Source organism: Giraffa tippelskirchi, chromosome 11, assembly GCF_054371585.1.
Source record: "Giraffa tippelskirchi isolate mGirTip1 chromosome 11, T2T-mGirTip1v1.2.pri, whole genome shotgun sequence".
Taxonomy (NCBI): domain Eukaryota; kingdom Metazoa; phylum Chordata; class Mammalia; order Artiodactyla; family Giraffidae; genus Giraffa; species Giraffa tippelskirchi.
In genome coordinates, this window is record NC_137285.1 from 36,897,226 (window position 1) to 36,912,222 (window position 14,997).

The window sequence follows — 14,997 nt, forward strand, 5'->3', positions numbered from 1 at the left end:
TTGGAGAAGGAAATGGCAACCCACTCCACTGTTCTTGCCTGGAGAATCCCAGGGACGGGGGAGCCTGGTGGGCTGCCGACTAGGGGGTTGCACAGAGTCGGACACGACTGAAGCGACTTAGCAGCATGTCCATTGAGTCAGTGATGCCATCCAATCATCTCATCCTCTATCATTCCCTTCTCCTTATTTGCATTTTAAAGAAATACACTTAGCTTTCTTTATTGAAAGAGGAATTGGATTGGATTTCATTGTTACAATCATAGAGGAGGGGAGGCAAGGTTGGAGGGGGGCTGGTGGTGAAGAAACCACCTGCCGATGCAGGAGACATCAGAGAGCTGGGTTCGGTCCCTCAGTTGAGAAGATCCCCTGAAGGAAGGCACGACAACCCACTCCAGTATTCTTGCCTGGAGAATCCCATGGACAGAGGAGCCTGGCAGGTTGCAGTCCATGGGGTTGCAAAGAGTTGGACACCATGGAAGCTTCCTAGCACTCAGGCACACACGCGTTGGGCATCAGCTTTGCATCAGACGTCACCTGGATGCTTTCCTACTGTGTCTCACTTGTCAACAACAATCCAAAGAAATTTTGGGTACTTACTACATTGCATAAACAAGGAAACCGATTTTAAGAGTGTCATCTTATAAAGATGCTTCAGTGACTAACAATGGAGCTAAAATTTGAGGGAATATTTTATTTCAGATCCCATTGGTAGAACTAATTGGTTTATCTATTTCCTCCCAAATAAGTCTTATCACATACATTTTTCTAGAGCATTACAATAAAATTGCACTTCTTTATATCCCAACTCCATATCCATTGATTAGTTTTGTCTGTTTTCAACATTTTTCTCTATCAAGATTAGTAGATTTCATCCACACTCTGAGGCCATCTCATTCTCCATAGATACCAGATGTATTTATTTATTTCACATCCCATCTTGTCTCATAAAAAAGTGACCAGAGAAAGAAGCTTCTATATCTTTTTAAACAAAGAAGCAGTAAGTTTGTGAAGAATGTACAAGAGAAAGGGGTTTAGGCTAGGAGTAGTAAGTGTTGGTCACTCAGTCGTGTCTGACTCTTTGTGACCCCATGGACTGTAGCCCGCCAGGTTCCTCTTTCCATGGGATTCTCCAGGCAAGAATACAGGAGTAGGTTGCCATTCCCTTCTCCACTGCATCTTCCCAACCCAGGACTGAGCCCCAGTCTCCTGAATTGCAGGCACATTCTTTACCATATGAGCCACCAGGGAAGCCCAGGGGTAGTGAAGGATGAGATAATAACTAGGTAGATAAGGTTGACATGTTTGTTTGTACTAATTTCTGGTGAACGTCTTCCATCCTCCTGGTACAAGGAGGGTGCCTCTCACATGACCTGTTTTGGGAAGAAGAGCAAGCGCGTAGGGGGAAGTGGAAGGAGGGGGTCAGAGCAATCTTTCTGCTTCTGCCATTTTCTCAAACTGCTTCAGCGTGAGCTATTTTCTATCCCAGGGTGTCGCATTTTGAGAAGCTGTATCCCAAACCCCAACCCCAGCTTACCCTGCCTCACCTGTTCCTTCTCGCAGAAACCACAGCAAAGGGGCTGCACAGTTCTGCTTCCCCTCAGTCTGGTGACCCCACCCAGGCTTTCCTCTCAGTGGCCCTGTGTGAACTCCGAGTGCAACAGATCTGCAAACTCTTTCTGGTTTCTCTCTTTGGCCCTGCATCCATCCTCACCAAACCTCACACAAGGGAATAAGGTTATATGTTTAAAATGTTGTTGTTGTTGTTGTTCAGTCACTAAGTCATGTCTGACTCTGCCATCCCACTGACTGCAGCACTCCAGGCTTCCTTGTCCTTCATGATCTCCTGGATTTTGCTCAGACTCATGTCCATTGATGCCATCCAACCATCTCATCCTCTGCCATCCCCTTCTTCTCCTGCCCTCAATCTTTCCCAGCATCAGGGCCTGGCCTCTACTCATTAGAGGCAGGAGTGACCCTCCCCAACCCCCGTCATGACAATTAAATATGTCTCAAGACTAAAGGATTAAAATCACCCTCAGTGGAGCACCACTGGTGTCAAATATTCACTGTCGACCTCTGACCCTTAATAGTGCTTTCCTGACATCCCTATTCCAGCCCTGCTAACAGTAGCATAAGCACTTAATCCTAAATTAAGCTCTTTATTTCCGGTTTACATTAACTTCTATATTCTAACCAAATCTTGCTGAAGGGGAGGACATAACTGATTAATTCTTTTCTGCATGTGAGTAATCCAAAATATTTTAAGTTTAGCTACATAAAATATTTAAGTAAAAGTTAAACATTCTCATGGTTTATATTTCTTTCCCACAGATAATTTTTCAATGTAATAGAATCCTTACTTTTTAAAAGAATATTATTTTAATTTTTGGAAAAATATCCATCTCCTACAATCGACTGTTTTTTTGTTGTTTTTTTTTTAATGTGACCCATTTGGCAAGGTTATATCTTGGGATATAGCTACTGCCTTATATTTTTAGATAATGTTTATGCAAGAGTTAGATTATAATTTACTAAAATGTTAAGTATAAAAAGGGCAACCAAAAATAAAAGTATTTGATGTGGTTGTGGTACAGATTAGTTTGTACCATGTATGCCTATGTAAGACACAGGAGAGAGAAAGTAGTATTTTCCCTTAATTGTCAATGGCCTAACTGGACTAGAGCCAAGAAGAAGTAAACAGAAAAACTGAAGGCTTTGATGCTTCCTAAACAGGGTTAGGTCTAGTTGACGTTAGACTGTATTAACAAAGCAAACAAACAAACAAATGAAAAGAGCCCCTTTTTGTTTATTACAATGTCACCTTCAATGCAGTTTGATTAATCTCACAAATAACAGTTTTAAAAATTTATGTATTTATACAATTGTGGAACTGCATGGGCTTTTGAAATTCTCCAATGAAGGGTATTATAGAGGCGCCAGGTAACTAGAGATGCAATATAAATCTTGACTGAATGTTTCAAACTATCGAATTTCATGCCTTTCTTCTCCCATCTGTGCTCTAATCCTGCCTCTGAGAAACAAAGCATCAGGGGCACTTCACAGTGTGGTGCAGAAAATATAAATAAAGCTTTAAAAAAAAAATCTCTTCTTCAGTAAGTTAGCATCCACTGAAGTCATGCCAACCTGTGAATTACAGTTTGCAGAAGCTTTAGAAATAAAGATAAAATTGCAGCATATCATATCCCATGTGAAATGAAGAAATGTTTTTTTCCTGTATATGCCATATAACAAAACAATACTCTGACCTAAATTGATTCACTGTCTAAAAGACTGTGTTTCTTGGCTTCTGAAATCTTTCACCCATATTCTGCAGTCTGCTGCACACATTTTTTAACACTCAAGCCATGGACTGAAGGTGGCAAATACAGTTCTGGCTATGGTTCCAGCCTGACCCAGGAGCATATGCATTTTAAGCTTAAGAAGGAGAAACAATTGCAGCATGTTGAAATCTATATATTTATTTTGTCCTTGGAATCGGTTAATATACTAGTTGCTAAATGCATGTTGTAGGTCTTACAGACTTTGAACTTGTATAATGATAGAAAAACACCACAGCATGAAGTTTCTGCTAAAGATATCATAAACAGTTTCTTGACCTTTAATAAATCCTCACCATAAAAAGCTTGCACTTTAGTGTAGGGTATGAAGAGTTGGCAGGATAATATTTTGATATATCAGCCGTGGCATTTTTTCCCCCTTCACATAGGTCTGTGGCTTCCCAAAATCCAGACTTTGTTCATTCCATGAATGATGTTATGATGGAATCCAAGAAAATTACTTTAATGTCAAATACCTACTCCTTAAGAAGGATTAGCATATAAAAAGCATGAAAGGAATAAGGGAAGAAATTCTCTTTTCTCTCAGCCTAGCCAAAGTTTTCTAGGAGGGAATCTAAGAGTAAGTAAACCTTATGAATTCCCAAGGAGGGCCTCACCATGTCTGCCCTGGAGCTGAGCCCTCCATCTCTCATGTCAGGGTCCACTCAGATTTTTGGTGAGAAAAAGTGAGAAAAAGAAACCCTGTTACCCTGATTTAAATAAGACCCATAGAGGAGCAAGAGTCAGATTATCCTTCCATACTGTAGTAGATAGTAAAGTATTTATATAAATGTTCCACCTGGAACAGTCTCTTAAATTTTCCCTCACCAACCCCCACCCAGGACATAGAAAGAACCACTAAAAACTGTATTGTGTTAAAGTATAAATAAATCCAAGAGGACATAAATGAAAGCAATAAAATTCATTGATTAACCTAAGAGAAAAGAGAAAGAAGTAAAAGAAGCAAAGGACAGAGCAAATAGAAAATAGCTAGCAAGTTAGCAGATTTTAATACAACTATATCCATAAATTACACTAATTGTGAATGGTCTAATGCCAGCAATTAAATAAGTGAAAGTGAAAGAGGAGAGTGAAAAAGTTGGCTTGAAACTCAACATTCAGAAAACTAAGATCATGGCATCTGGTCCCATCCCTTCATGGCAAATAGATGGAGAAACAATAGAAACAGTGACAGAATTAATTTTCTTGGGCTCCAAAATCACTTCAGATGGTGACTGCAGCCATGAAATTCAAAGACACTTGCTCCTTGGAAGAAAAGCTATGGCCAACCTAGACAGCATATTAAAAAGCAGAGACATTACTCTGCCAACAAAAGTCCATCTAGTCAAAGCTAGGTTTTTCCAGTAGTCATGTATGGATGTGAGATTTGGACTATAAAGAAAGCTGAGCGCTGAAGAATTGATGCTTTTGAACTATGGTGTTGGAGAAGACTCTTGAGAGTCCCTTGGACTGCAAGGAGATCCAACCAGTCCATCCTAAAGGAGATCAGTCCTGAATATTCATTGGAAGGACTGATGCTGAAGCTGAAACTCCAATACTTTGGCCACCTGATGCAAAGAACTAACTCATTGGAAAAGACCCTGATGCTGGGAAAGATTGAAGGCAGGAGGAGAATGGGAGGACAGAGGATGAGATGGTTGGATGGCATCATCGACTCGATGGACATGAGTTTGAGTAGGCTCTGGGAGTTGGTGATAAACCGGGAAGCCTGGCATGCTGTAGTCCATGGGATCGCAAAGAGTCAGACACAACTGAACAACTGTACTGAATTTATGAATAAATTACACTAATTGTGAAAGGTTTAATGACATCAATTATAATAGAAGAAACATATTTTTAAATAGAATTAAAAAATTGAGACCCAAATATAGGTTTTCTACAGAAAACCCAATTTAAATATAAAATATAAAGATGTTAAAACTTAAAAATATAAATACTAAAAGAAGTCAGAGTAGCAATATTAATATTAAAATAGTATTTAGAACAAAGCATATTACTACCTATAAAGAAGTATATTCCGTAATGGAAAAGTGGTCAATTAACCGAGAAAATTATACCCACCCTAAATGTACATGCATCCAACAACAAAACTTTAAATAACAAAAAGATTTAACTGAAAGAATTGAGAAAAGAAATGTACAACTAGCAGTTGTAGTTGGAGATTTCTACCTTTCTCCCTCTGATCAGTGAAATTGCTAAATAGAAATTTTGCAGGGATATAGAGCACTTGAACAACACTGTCAACCAAACTGAACTAATTGACAATTATAACACTATACTCAGTATCATCAGAGTGAATGTTCATTTAAACTACAAATGTAAATTAACATGCACAAAGAGACATTATGATCTGAACCAAAAAAAAATTCATATAATTCACTATTTAGCAGACTAATTAAGTGGAAAATGATATGAAATTCTTAATTCAGAAATTGTCTTTTACAAAATTCAACATCCATTCATTCTCAGCACTCAGGAAATACGTTTTTTATATATATATATATATACATATATATATATATATAATAGAATTCTCAAAACTTAATAAGGAAATAATATAATAGATAAATGGGCAAGAGATTTGGGTGCTTTCCCAAAGATATAGGTATAAAAAATAAGTAAACCATAGTTATTGGTTTAGTCGCTAAGTAGTGTCCAACTCTTGCAACCCCATGGACTGTAACCCGCTAGGCTCCTCTGTCCATGGAATTCTCCAGGTAAAAATACTGGAGTGGGTTGCCATTTCCTTCTCCAAGAGACCTTCCCAACCCAGAGAGTGACCCAGGTCTCCCTCACTGCAGGTGAATTCTTTACCATGTGAGCCACCAGGGAAGTCCAAGAATATTGGAGTGGGTACCTATACCTTCTCCAGGGGATCTTCCCAGCTTGCAAATTGAATGTGGGCCTCATGCATTACAAGTGGATTCTTTACCATCTGAGCCACCTGGAAAGCTAAGTGGAAAAGTCAGACACAAAATATTATATATATACTTCTATGATTTTACCCTAGAAGACATTCTGGAAAAGATTCGGTTATAAGAGCAGTTCTCCTAATTTGTTGCTAGGGACTCTGTATGTGTGTGTGTCTGTGTGTTGTGTAGTGGAGTTGGGGTGGGTGTGGGTGACCACACAGAAGAATAAAAGAATTTGGGAATGGGGTAGAATTCCTTAAATCATCGTGAATGTGGTGATGGTGGTTACTCAGATGTATGCGTTTGCCAAACTTCACAAAAATGCACATTAAAAACAGAAAACAGTTTTCTGTAAATTATATAATAATTTTTAAAAATTAAAAATAACCTATTGAAACATATAGAATGGACATCCAAATTAGTCCTGTTTGAAAAGAACTATCCGAATGAATAGTTAATGTATTGACTTGACTTTTCTACTAAATGCTAAGTTACCAGAAAGTAAAAGTTTTGTTTCATCTGTCTCTGTACCTCAGCACCCAGTAGTATGTCTGGCAAAAACAAAGTTCTCAATAAAAGCTTGTCTTGTGTAAAAGTCCAGTGGCTCAGTTAACAGTTTTAAAGCTCAGGAAACAGATCTGATTGACTAATTCTATATAATCAATATCAGAAAAAAAAATTAATCTTGATACAAAATAAAGAAGTGTACCACATATGGGTGGTAGAAACATTCAGATCAGAGGGAAAGAAACGATTCTGCTTGTTTTGGACATTCAATAAATTATTTGGTGAAAGAATAAATGGGTGAATGAACGAATCAATGAGAGAAGGCATAAATGAACAGGGCTATAATTTGGTGTTATTTGGTGCTGAAAATAACAGAAGCTAGGAGATTAACAGTAATGATGATGAACTTGTATGAAACAGTCTTTTAGAATTCAAACCTGCTTTTCACTAATCCCCCTCATTTACACTCAGATTTGCTGGTGGCGTGGTCCATTAGCCTCCTCTGTTTTTGGGTTCCAAATCTAGATAGAGTTATCTCTTAGGAATGCGCTTCTGATTCTCTCTCATTCTCTGCATTTCTCTTTGTCTTTCTCTCCTGTAAATACATTCTCTGAACACAGCTTTTCAGAAAGAGATCTCAAGCCCTTATGAGCCCATAGGCTCTTTTGGTGTTTTATTCTTATGATCTAAGAAAAGCAATAAAACCCACTTGTTTTCTTGGTATTTAATTAGCAATTATACTCACTGTCTATGTCACAGCATTCTTATTCTTACAGTTTCAAAATAAAATAGAAGGAAAAAAAATCTTGTTTTTACAAATTTACCAATTTAGGCTCCTATTTTATTATCAAGATAATTGATGGTAACAGAATAGATGTGTTTGGAGCTATTGCCCAAAGGGAATTCCATTTACCACATTATGAGCCAAAGGTCAGCCCATGTTACCTTGGCATTAAAACACAAATCATGAACTGAAATAAATTCAATGCATACCTGAACAAGCAGTAGAAATACATGGTAAGCTGCATAAAATGGCTTTGATACCATTCAAACTGCAGCAAGTTAGGACTTCCAAAAATAGTGTTTTGTGTTATTCACTATTGAAAAACAAGGGAGTAGGAATGTGATGACCAGGGAAGTGATTTAGAAAGCATTTAGTTCTACTTTAATTTTCTGGTTTTCTAGTTGTACTAATTTAAAAAGGAAGAACCATCGGAATCCTCTAGTACGACTGAAGAAATGTGGTAATATTTCATTCAATTAATGATTCACCAGGGTGACTCACAACTTTCTCTCATCAATTTCCTTCCACTGGAAAGTAGATAATAAGCCTTGTAATGTACTGATCACACAGAATTATCAAGAAGATTTAATGGAAAATGAGTAACACTTTGAATTTACTAATATGTGCTACAGGTGAAGGAAATATTGTGCACACCTTTTAGGAGATTTTAATCTCCAGATATTTTAAGTTCTGATTAGATGTTAGGTAGTTGAATCAGTTGACATTTGCAACTGATGACTTGTATTATATGTAGATATTGATATCCCTAATTTTAATTTGATGCATGATTTTTATTTAATTTGATGCATGATTTTAATTTAATTTGATGCATGATTTTTCCTCTTCAAATTCTCACAACAACCTATAGAACTAAGTTATTAGGTTAAAAAGAAAAAGTGAGACTCAGAGACAATGGTTGTTCAGGTCACACAATTGACAACTGGCAATTACAACTATTTCCTCCAAGTGTATCAGTCTTAAAATGTAGTAAGTGAACAGCATTATCAGTATAATCTGAGGAACTATCTTAACTTTAACATTGTCTTGCTTTTTATATGGCACTTTTGTTCCTAAGAAGTGGCATGGTGATTGGTGTTCATAGTGGAGTGGAGCGATGATCCAATACACGAGTATGGGCATGAAAGGTTACCCTTAGATCTGATTCTTTTTTTGTTTTTGTTTGTTTTCTTCTGGTATTAGCATGCTTCCACTTTTACAGTACTGATCAAAGAAGAACACTGGAAGATTTTTGTGTTTGTGGGTTTGAGTAGTACAAATCATTTTCTTTCCCCTAGTATTTGTCCCCACTGAACCTTTGACCTGTTTTCCTGAAAACCTAGGAATTTTCTTCCAACAGTGGAAGAACTAGGCCCATAATTTCTTTAAAAATGTCTCCCACAAGTTAGAAAAGAATTTTACTTAACAGAGTTTTGCAAAATTTTGTTGTTCAGTCACTAAGTTGTGTCTGACTCTGTGACCCCATGGACTGCAGCACCCCAGGCTTCCCTGTTCTTCACTATCTCCTGGAGTTTGCTCAAATTCATGTCCACTGAGTCAGTGATGTCATCCAACCATCTCATCTTCTGTGCCTCCTTCTTCTCCTGCCCTCAATCTTTCCCAGGATCAGGGTCTTTTCCAATGAATCGGCTCTTCACATCAGGTAGCCAAAGTATTGGAGCTTCAGCTTCAGTTTGCAGAATTGAGGTAGTCCAATTCCCAAAGAGAGGAAGTATTTCTGAATCTGAGTCTAGTAAACAACCTGGACTCTTATGATTTCCCCAAAGTGATACAGTTGCCTTCCTGCTACATATTAAATTAAAATAATGAATACAACATCTAGGATTTTTAATGTGTGCATCTGACAAAAGCTAATACTATCTTGTTCTGCTAAATACGGACAGCACAATGATTTAAAAGGCTCAGAGAGAACTTTGTGACCCCATTATCAAACTTCCTGCCAGTGAAAGGTCCTTATTATGTCCATAATGCTTTGGCTAGCGTTCTGCCACTCCCTTTTATTACCTCACATCTTCAACATTGGCTATTGAAATAATCATCACTTGCTTTTAACACTGCAAAGTTAGGATTTTTTTTCACACTGTCTTTTCACAGTGGTTCACCTCCAGAAAAATTAGGCATATTCTAGCATTATTAAAAAGGGGTCTTTTAAAAATATATTGATGTGGGGTATGTCAAAGGGCACGGGGTCAACTGAAAGAGCTCCCAGTGGCCAAAGCTGCAACAGTTAGAGCAATAAAATAAAGTATTATTGTATTATATTGAGAAATATAAATATTCATAAGTTAATATTGGTGAATAAATTAATAAATGAGGGAGACAAGTCACATCTGCTGTGCAGAAGAAATCCAAATAAATTATACAGATACTTCTTCACTGTAGAGAAGGTAGAGCCTTACTCTACACTCCCTAAATATGGGCTTGCATCCAAGGAAAGTCACAGCCTGTCACATTCTAAGGAGAAACTATCGCAGCCAAAGCACAATCCTAAAGAGACATAATAACTAAACATAATGTGGAATCTTAGGTAGGATCCTGAATAGAAAACTATGTTAAGTAAAAACTAAGGGACTCTGAATAGACTATAGACTTTAGTTAATAATAATATATGGATATTGGTTCATTAATTGTTACAAAGGGGCCATGTTGTTGATCAGTTACCCAGTCACATCTGATTCTTTGTGACCCCATGGACTGCAGCACACCAGGCCTCCCTGCCCCTCACCGTTTCCCAAAGTTCGCCCAAGTTCAAGTCCGTTGCATCAGTGGTGCCATCCTGCCATCTCATTCTCTGATGTTTTCTTCTCCTTCTGCCCTCAATCTTTTCCAGCATCAAGGTCTTTTCCAAAGAGTTAGCTGTTCATATCAGGTGACTGGAGCTTCAGCAACAGCATCAGTCCTTCCAATGAGTATTCAGGATTGATTTTCTTTAAGATTGACTGATTTGATCTCATCACTGTCCAAAGGAATCTCAGATGTCTTCTCCAGCACCACAGTTTGAAGGCATCAGTTCTTTGGTGCTCTGCCTTTTTTACGGTCCAGCTCTCACAACCATACGTGACTACTGGGAAGACCATAATCTTGACTATACGGACTTTTGTTGGTAGAGTGAGGTCTCTGCTTTTCAACACACTGTCTAGGTTTGTCATAGCTTTCCTGCCAAGAAGCAATCATTTTCTGACTTCATGTCTGCAGCCACCATCCATGTGATTTTAGAGCCCAAGAACAGGAAATCTGTCACAGCTTCCACCTTTCCCCCTTCTATTTGCAATGAAGTAATGGGGCCAGATGCCATGATCTTAGTTTTTTAATATTTAGTTTTAAACCAGCCTTTTAACTCTCCTCCTTCACCCTCATCAAGAGGTTCTTTAGTTCCTCTTTGCTTTCTGCCATTAGAGTGGTATGATCCACATATCTGAGGTTGTTGATGTTTCTCCTGCCTATCTTGATTCCAGCTTGTAACTCATCCAGCCTGGCATTTCTCATGATGTGCTTTCAGCATGTAAGTTAAACAAACAGGATGACACCAGACAGGCCTGTCATACTTCTTTCTCAATCGTGAACCAATCAGTTGTTCCATGTGTGTGTTAGTTGCTCAGTCATGTGTGACTCTTTGCTACTCCATAGACTGTAGCCTACCAGGTTCGTCTGTCCATGGGATTCTCTGGGCAAGAATGTTGGATTGTGTTGCCATTTCCATACAGGGTTCTTACTGTTGCTTCTTGACCTGCATACAGGTTTCTCATGAGACAGGTAATATGGTGTGGTATTACCATCTCTTTAAGAATTTTCCACAGTTTATGTGATCCACACAGTCAAAGGCCTTCGCATAGTCAATGAAACAGAGGTAGATGTTTTTCTGGAATTCCCTTTCTTTCTCTATGATCCAGCAAATGTTGGCAATTTGATCTTTGGTTCCTCTGCCATTTGTAAACCCAGCTTGAACAGTTTGGAAGTTCTTGATTCATGTAATGCTGAAGCCTAGCATGTAAGATTTTAAGTATGACCTTACTAGCATGGGAGATGAGTGCAATTGTCCAGTGGTTTGAATGTTCTTTAGTACTGCCTTCTTGGGAACTGGTACAATGGTTCATTCATTAAGATCTTTTCTATACAGTTCTTCCATGTGTTCCTTCCATCTCCTTGATATCTTCAGCTTCTACTAGGCCTCTAACATTTCTGTCCTTTATTGTGCCCATCTTTGTGCAAAATGTTCCCTTGATATTTCCAATTTTCCTGAAGAGATCTCTAGTTGTTCCCCTTCTGTTGTTTTTCTCTATTTTTAGGCATTGTTCATTGAAGAAGGCCTTCTTGTCTCTCCTTGTTATTCTCTGGAACTCGGTGTTTAATTGGGTGTATCTTTCCCTTTCTCCTTGGCTTTTTGCTTCTCTTCTTTCTTCAGCTATTTGTAACCACTCCTCAGATAACTACTTTGGCTTCTTGCTTTTCTTTTTCTTTGGGATGGTTTTGTTCACTGCCTCCTGTGCGATATTATGGACCTCTATCCATAGGTCTTCGGGCATACTGTTTACTACACACTGTTAACTAAATCTAATCCTCTGACTCTATTTGTCACCTTCACTGCATATTCACAAGGGATTTGATCTAAGTCATATCTGGCTGGCCTAGTGGTTTTCCCTGATTTCTTTAATTTAAGCCTGAATTTTGCTATGAGAAGCTGATGATCTGAGCCATAGTCAGCTCCAGGTCTTGTTTCTTCTGACTATATACAGCTTCTCCGTCTTCAGCTACAAAGAATGTGATCAATTTGATTTTGGTTTTGACCATTTGTGATGTCCATGGGTAAAGTGTGTTAGCTATGACCAGTGCATTCTCTTGTCAGAATTCAGTTAACCTTTGCCCTGCTTCTTGCATGCATTTCACCAAATGTCTGATCTTTCTCATTACTGTCTGAACCCCTCTTTGTGACTTCACTTTCCCAGCCCTTTCCTGGGACGCCTCTCCTCACGTATGTTTGCAAACACATGAAGGTTCCTTTCCCTTTTGCCTGTTTTCTGCACTTCCCGTGCAGACAACTTCGGCTTCAACCAATTCTAACATCTTGCAGAACTCTTTAAATTGAGCACCACAGAACATAAATCGGTCTGGAGGCAGTTAATTATGATAGAACTATGACATTGTTTCTTGATCATAGCAAAGATGGAGCAAACTCTGAGCTGAATTAATGACACTCAGGTTTTATAGAGAGAAAACACCCACTTAGATTTCATTATATCACCTCATATGATTTAAGCTGAATATTCACACATATATGCAAACCAAATTTTATTATTGTTCTTATTTTTTCTTTTTTTTGGAAAAGAGGAATGTTGTCTCATTGATCCATTTGAAGTTGTTTGGGGTGTGTAGCTGGACTTGGATGGATAGATTTTGTAACCAACAGAATGTGTACTGCTTAGCCAGGTGAGCTACTTCTAAAGCAAGTGTCCTGAGCTAGTTGAAAAAAAAAAAAAAAGAAAAAAGCAACTTTTCCTTGTAGAAAAAAAGCATAGTGACTTTTTAAATATGGTAGGGGGAGGTAGAAGAAATGTCTCAATATCAAATCTTTTCACTTATTTTCATATTTACCACTATACAACCCAACACATTTATTTTTACACCAAAGCTGCTGAGAGATGAAAGGATGAAACCATGTACAGCATGGTATCTAGAGTTAACAATACTGTATTGTACATGTGAAAGTCGTTAATCACCTTTTATTAGATTATCACACTTTTATGGATACTGATAATGTGGTGCTGAAAACTGAGGTTATAGGAAATCCTGAAAGTAAATAAGAACTAAAGGCATCCTCAAATGCAAATGTTTCTTAGCATATATATTTCCTAGAGTCTGAGACATATTTTTACAATTTCAACTTTTCAGAATCAATGTCTTGCAATTCACATGTATATATTTGATATAATAATGTTTCAATTTTTCCAACAAATCTGCTTTCAAATTGATGGTGAATCCTAAACTAAATTAGCGGCATACTACCTCAGACAGTAAAGAAACCACCTGCAATGTGGGAGACCCGAGTTCGATTCCTGGGTTGGGAAGATTCCCCTGGAGGAGGACATGGCAACCTACTCCAGTATTCTTGCCTGGAGAATTCCAGGGACAGAGGTGCCTGGCAGGCTATAGTCCATGGGGTCGCAAAGATTCAGATACAACTGAGCAACTAAGCACAGAAGCAAAAAATTCTTGAGAATGATCTCTAGGAAAAATAATAATAGCTAACATTTATTAATCCTTGGGCACCTTGCTCCATGCTTAATAGACTAGTTATTTCAATTCTAAACATAACCCTATGAAATAACAGGGCTTCCCAGGTGGCACAGTGGTAAAGAATCTACCTGCCAATTCATGAGACACAGGTTTGATCCCTGGGTTGGGAAGACCCTGCTGGGGTAGGAAATGGCAACCCACTCCAGTATTCTTTCCTGGAAAATTCCATGGACAGAGGATCTTGGCAGACAACAGTCCATGGGGTCACAAAGAGTCAGACATGAGTGAGTACATATGCATGCTCATGATATAGAAAATTTTATATATGAGAACTAAAGCTTAAAGTCTGTGAGGTCACAAAGTATTGGACACGACTGAGCGACTGAACTGAAAGCTTAAAGAAGTTAAGTTGCTTTCACAAGATATTAAAATCAGTAAATATTAAATCCAAAAATTGATCAAGGTCTTTCTGACAAGTCTGTGCTCTCAGCCATCATGTGATCTATGGCTCATTCCCTTTTAGTACAGCCAATATTTACTGTCCAACTTTATTCTCCAATAATTTCAGCTTTATTAAAATAACTTACATGATTCTTTGACATAATATAGATCAAATACTTTAGATGGAAACCGTTTCCTATTTAGTGCTATGAATTTTATTGCAATATTGTTAACAATTTTGTTTTAACCATAAAGAGTTACTGTGATTTCTTGTTACTGAACTCTATGCTGCAATTTGTTGGGTGCCTTTGTTTAAGTTTGTGATTGTGGGATGCACATGAGACAGAATAATAGAATAATAAAATTTTCTCGAAGCTCTTGGCTAATAGTTTTAGGCAGTCGATCCAAAAGAGATTATAGATAGCATAGCTCAAATTCTAATTTAACAGCAGAAATTGTCCTATGTTTACATTTTTATTACCTGGCATTTATCTTCTAATTACAGTCACCAGTTATAATACTTACAGTAATTTCAAAGTCCTAAGGCTTTTATGCCCTCTAGCTCAAATTTTCCACATCATTTAATGGAAAAATTGCAATGCAAGGCATACAGAAAGAAGTGGGTATATTTATAGTGAAGTTTTTCTCTTCATCTAGATTTTTAATTATGGGGTTGTAAATGGAATTGTGGGAATAGCCTCAAACGATTACTAAGAGTAAGCATGAGAAACTTATTGGTTATTCA